Source organism: Cydia fagiglandana, chromosome 10, assembly GCF_963556715.1.
Source record: "Cydia fagiglandana chromosome 10, ilCydFagi1.1, whole genome shotgun sequence".
NCBI classification, from domain to species: Eukaryota; Metazoa; Arthropoda; class Insecta; order Lepidoptera; family Tortricidae; genus Cydia; species Cydia fagiglandana.
Genome location: NC_085941.1, coordinates 19,893,757 through 19,900,733, shown reverse-complemented (window position 1 = coordinate 19,900,733; position 6,977 = coordinate 19,893,757).

Sequence of the window (6,977 nt, the reverse complement as noted above, 5' to 3'; positions counted from 1 at the left end):
GTAGATGTGCATATATTAAAGCTTATACTACTTATACAGGATGGTGGTACATACGTGGGTGAATTGAAAAAAAAAACATTTACCATATTTGCCAGACTCAATTTGACTAATTCGTCCATATTTCATCGTGTAAAAACACTCGCATACGCATATTATAATTGTACGGTGTATTCTGGTGGTTTCGAAAAATTCCGAATTACTTTTTTTGCCGAAAAAATATTTGTGTTTTCTGCACACGACACGTTATTTCTTTTTATATGTTGGTCCAAAATACATTATGTTACAACGAATAAGTGAGTTTTTTTTTTATTTAAGTACAGATAAAAATTGCGAGTTTCTTATTACCGAAACAAATTGTCATACGAATGTCATTATATCTAAAACCAGACCGATTTCAGAAAACTTTGTATTCTATTTTAGTCTCCAAATGCGGTCAAGCCTTTAAAATCTGTCGGGGTTTAGGTATACGCCCACGGAGTATATGAACATTATGAACACTCTCTAAGAACAAATTAAATTACTTACTATGAAAATATTTTAATTAGTGTTATTTGAATAGTAATGTGTCACTACTATTTCAATTACAAACCGAAATAAATGACATATACAAAAGAAAACATTTCCAAGGCCTCCAGTGGCTGATTTATTATGAACACTCCTTTAAAAACATGCACTATGAACTTTTTTTTACACTGGTAGCTAATTAACATGATAAATAGATAACTCTATCGTAGTTTTGGTTTTTATCTATCGTTTTTGCGTGTTTTCCTTGCTAGAATATTCGTGTCAATTTAGCTACCCTAACATACCTATGTAGATAATGTTATGGTCAGGGCTCGAAAACCGTTCTCATTTGTCAAACCGGTTTCGTTCATTCGCCTGGGAACGAAAAGGATTTCGTTTCCGTTTGCGGTTACCGGTTAGGGAACCGTTCTTTTGAGATAACGGTTTAGCCATATACGTTCTCATTTCGCTCTCGAGGAACGAAATTAACCGGTTAAATTGAAAATATCGAAGCGAGATACAACAAGTAAGTATTGCTATCTCTTTCACGTATGACAACGAGTTTAACCGAGAGTCTCCGAAAGCCAAGAGTAACCGGTATTATATTGTTCCCTGCAAACCATAAAGTTCCGTTCCCTATTCTTACCGGTTAGGAGAGCGAAGGTAATTTGTTAGTTCGCGTTCCATCAATTAACCGGTTTTATAATGAACGAAATAATGTAACGCTTTTGGAACTATATTAACAGGTATTTCAATACCGGTTCCGAGCCCTGGTTATGGTACAGGTAGTATCAGTAACCTTGACCACGTAACCGGAAAAAGGTTAGGAGTTGAACTTTTTCAACGTGACTATAATAAAAACTAAGCCAACAGTTTCCTTCAATCTCATAATATACTTACTCGTATAAACACACAAATCATACATAAGCGTTATTTACAATTAAAAAGGAACAACAGCCAATACTTAGGTTCTTATATACTACAATTAACATTTATTTCATGATATTAAACCTGGCATAATTCTGGTTAATAACCAGACGGGCCTTCAGTGTATGCAAAAATTGGTGATTATTTAAATATGATATAGGAGCAGACGAACCGTTTGATGGTTAGTTACCGTCACGCATATCTGTACGTCTACCATCAGTTTTGACATTGACATATACGCTCACGCCTGCGTAAATTACTTTCTATGCATCTCGCTCGTACTCGCGCAAGCGAGATGTACAGGACCCCTATTCGACAAGCGACGTTTGACGTATCGTGTTGATCTCCCGTTGATGTGGGAAAAATCATAAGTTCTCGAATACGTACAATGTCAAAATTTGACTTTAACAATCCACAGTTAGGGTGACAAGCAAACCAAACCGAACCACCCTTAGTTTAGAGTTGAGTTTTGGTTGTACCAAATGATATTATCCACCGTTGATGGAATCAACACTCAGTACGCAATAAAATCAACTGTTGATTTGACGTGGATGCGAAATCTGACAGTTGTACATGTCGAATTTGGCCCCTGAAAGTAAATTACGTAGACGTTAGCGTTATGTCAATGTCGAAACTGGTGTAGACATTCTGGTGTCTCTGCAGCACCAGAGGGGTTGCCACTGTTGCCAGTGCGACGCCGGAGTTTAAGATGGGAGTACGCACCTTTCTTGAAGGTTTGAAGTCGTCAGTCGTAGACAGTTCTTAATCTCACCCTGTATAGCCACACCAACAAACGGTAGCAAACTCGTACGATCAACAATTCAGCACGTGGTTAAAAAAAATTGCATTGTCAACACTAACCCGCAGAACCAGTCTCCGATGCTCTTAACCTATTGGAAAAGCGAAGGGAAAAAAGAAAAGATAAGTAATCCTTAAATGGCATGGCAATATTCGCAATGCGAGACAGCGGTCAGACAGGAATTATCCCTTCAAAAGTGGCAAAGACCGAATAAAATGTTGCCACGACTCACGAGGGCTTATTATATATTTCACAAAGGGGCAAAGTTGTTGTTTAGCCTCTCGTGCTAATATAGATACCGAAGCAAGCGAAAGATTCCAAAATTGAACCAAAAGCGTAGCGAAATGGTTCGAAAAATGGAATCTTGAACGTTGCCAGAGTTTTAAGCACAAAACACCAAATTTTTCACCATTCCAAGACAAGGAAAATACTAACTGTAAAATATCAAACATAATCAAAGCATATTAATTCAAAATTAATGGTATTCAATATTTATCATTCAAAAACTCAAAATTTGCATATGATTTTGATTACCGCCTCAAATGAGCATAAAATGCAACTTTCTTAACAGTTTTTGAACAATCAAGAGAGCCTATGCCAGCTCTGCTGCTGGTGTGGTGAAAAGCTTTTTTACAAGCTTTTATTTAGTTTCACCTGACCGTTGTCTGTCTGTCTGTCTGTCTGTAATCAAATCTTGCAAGTTAAATTTGATCCACTTCCCGGTTTCCGATTGAGCTGAAATTTTGCATACATACGTAAGTCGGGTAACAATGCAATATTATGGTGTCATCGAGCTGATCTGATGATGGAGACCGGAGGTGGCCATAGGAACTCTGTGATAAAACAACGAAACCTAATTGTGTTTGGGGTTTTTAGAATTGTCTCAATTGTATTAGTTGCCTGTGGAAAAAAAAGTACAGTCGGCGATAAAAGCTTGTACCAAAAATGAAATTTTTGCCAAAAACTTATTAAGGTTACGGCACCTTAAAAAGGTTGAGAGAAAGGAGTTTTTGAAAAATCGTAGTGCTTTTTAGGGTTCCGTACCTCAAAAGGAAAAAAACGGAACCCTTATAGGATCACTCGTGTGTCTGTCTGTCTGTCCGTCTGTCACAGCCTATTTTCTCCGAAACCAATAGACCAATTAAGTTGAAATTTGGTACACATATGTAAGATTGTGACCCAAAGACGGACTTGTAACGTAAACAAATGAATTTTAAACATAGGGGCCACTTTTGGGGGGTAAATGAGAAAATTAAAAAATAAAGTTTTTTAAACTATATCGTGTTACATATCAAATGAAAGAGCTCATCGTGAGAATCTGACAAAAACTGACCCCCCCCCCCCCCCTTTATCTCCGAAACTACTGGGTCCAAAGTTTTGAAAAAAATACACAAAATAGGTCTTTACCTATAGATGACAGGAAAACCTATTAGAAATATGCAGTCAAGCGTGAGTCGGACTAATTACTTATTTTTTAATCCTACCCCTATGGGTTTTTTAAAGGCAATTTCACGTATAAAAAATACATTGTTAAAAATTTAGTAATGTACGGAACCCTTGGAACGCGAGTCCGACTCGCACTTGGCCGGTTTTTTAGATCACAATACGGTTGCCATAAATGTAATTAGCAAATTTAAGGATTTTGTCTAGTGACTTTATTTCCAACGTGATAACATAACATTAACATCTCGATTATTTCAAAAATTATTGAATGTAAGTCGAGTATTCCATTTCATACCAATGGGCGTAAAAAAACCTTCAATTAAATATAAACAAAAAAGAAAGAAGAAAGATGTATTGACACAACAGCGAATGCAGAAAACACAATATTAAAAAAAAGTTTATACGTACCTATAATCTTACTGTAACTAAATGAACTAAATCACTAAACATTGTGCTCTGCATGATGGGGGGTGAACAGCGAATGCTGCGAATGAAAGATGGCCGATGGGATCGAAAAGTGCTCGAGTGGAGACCACGGACTAGCAAGCGCAGCGTAGGACGTCCACCCACAAGATGGACGGACGACCTTGTTAAGGTCGCCGGAAAACGCTGGATGCGGGTCGTTTCCAACCGGTACGAATGGAGGTCCAAGGGGGAGGCCTATGTTCTGCAGTGGACGTCTTATGGCTGAGATGATGATGACTAAACATTTGATAGGCGTACCCACGGTGGGGCAAGGTGGGGCAGTTGCCCCACCCTGGTCTGTGGTCTCACGAGAAGCTAAATTTTTTTAGGAAAAATTAAGGCACGTAACCCTACTCTTCCTCACCCTTTAAAAAATGCTGGGTACGACTATGTTTGCAGTGACAAATGGTTTGGGCGTCAGCATAATGCATCAAGTCAGCATGCCTGACACTGCAGCACTATTTTTCAGCCCAGACCAAGATACCAATAAAAAAAATTAACATAATATCTCGTACGTACATAGATTTGTTACATACGGACTTACATAGACTAGACTTTGTACCAACGAAACTTCATATAAATCTTCGCACCAATAAATTATCAACCAGCGCAGTACCGAAACTGGTATGACCAATATGCAAATAGGTTAAGTTCATCATCATAACCTGTAGTTTTCATTAAAAACTGGTTCAAATAAAAATCCTAACCAAACTTGTTGGAAGACGGAATCTCTAAAATACAAACTTATATTTGCGGTTGAAAAGCGTCTCTTTCATTATACAAAAGAACACTTTAGTTTGAGATTGACTGTTTAAAAAAATAACGACTGTATTGATAACTTTGTACAAAATAAAGGTTCGTGCGGCTATGCACGTAGGAGCTTTTATGCAGTGAATTGTAACAATTACCTACATAAATATAATATGAGAGACATACCAGCCTATCGGCGCGATTCGGGAAATGATTTAGAGATTCACAAGATATGAAATAGTAACAATATGTGACGTTCCACGAAAAAGGTACCATTGCCCAGGCTGAATATTGGAGCAGCGTTAATAATAGCGTAAGCGTACCCCATTTAAATCTTTATTTTATTCTGTTTTTAGTATTTGTTGTTATAGCGGCAACAGAAATACATCATCTGTGAAAATTTCAACTGTCTAGCTATCACGGTTCGTGAGATACAGCCTGGTGACAGACGGACGGACGGACGGACGGACGGACGGACAGCGAAGTCTTAGTAATAGGGTCCCGTTTTACCCTTTGGGTACGGAACCCTAAAAATTGACGTATCTTAAAGTTCGAATCGGGCAGACCGGCTCGATTCGGAAAATGAATTAGATTTCTACTAGACTTCAACAAGTTACGATATGGATAATTTAAAGATATTTGTAAGATAGATATGTCAAATTTGACGTTTCCGCGATTCTGGAGGTCCTCTTGAACGATTTCGACAAGTTATGACTTTGATATGCAAGTCACATCTATTCGATATCTAATGTAGATCTAGTTGATCTCTAAATCGTCTCTAGATCTTGTGATTATTTCGAAATCTGAATAGGCCTGTAAGACGGCCGTGCGTAAGTCTCGTCTCTTAAGTAAGGAGGGGATTCGGCCTAGACCTTCAACCTCTAAGCGAGTAATAACCTCTATGGCTGTTATGTTTTTGTTTATGTGTAGTCAAATGTAAACACAAATCTAATTAATATTCAAACTGTACTTCGGCGAATGACGGTAACTTTAAGGAAATAATGTGTGTAGTTTTCCTCTCTCAAAATACTAGCATCTCAAAACTCAAAGTCGCTCAACGAGACAACGAGCTATGGAGAGGGCTATGCTCGGAGTTTCTCTACGTGATCGAATCAGAAATGAGGAGACCCGTAGACGAACTAAAGTCACCGATATAGCCCACCGGATTAGCAAGCTGAAGTGGCAATGGGCAGGCCACATTGCACGCAGAGAAGATGGCCGATGGGGTCGAAAAGTGCTCGAGTGGAGACCACGGACTAGCAAGCGCAGCGTAGGACGTCCACCCACAAGATGGACAGACGACCTAGTTAAGGTCGCCGGAAGACGCTGGATGCGGGTCGCTTCCAACCGGCACGTATGGAGGTCCAAGGGGGAGGCCTATGTTCAGCAGTGGACGTCTTATCGCTGAGATGATGATGATGATGATGAAAATACTAGCGATAGCGTCATTTCATTACATTGTTTCTCTTTGCAAAGCACATAGTGCCCCCGAACAAAGTCCGGAGACACTATAAACTTGTCACATTTTTATCATACTAACTATTTACCCCCTTATTCATAAACGCGCTACAAACCTCATCATCATCTCAGCCTATATACGTCCCACTGCTGGGCACAGGCCTCCTCTCGAGCGCGAGAGGGCTTGGGCTAGTCCCCACGCTAGCCCAATGCGGATTGGGGACTTCACATACACCTTTGAATTTCTTCGCAGATGTATGCAGGTTTCCTCACGAATCACGATGTTTTCCTTCACCGAAAAGCAAACCTCAATTAGCTAATAATCGTTTGTGCTTTATATTATGAATAAGGGGGTTAATCTTTAACCCGATCCTTCTAAAAGGCAAACTTCACCGGCTCGCCAAATTTCACGATAATCGATTGAGAAATGGGACCAAAGCGGCTACCACGAAAACCGAAATTCGCAAACTGCGGGGATCTTTCTCTTTTACTCCAATGAAGGCGTAGTAAGAGTGACAGAGAAAAATCCCCGCAAGTTGCGAACTTCGATTTTCGCGGTTATAGCCCTGTAGCGGAGAACAGCCGGCTATATGAAATGATTTTCGCCCAAGCTTAGTAGCTTTATACTTTC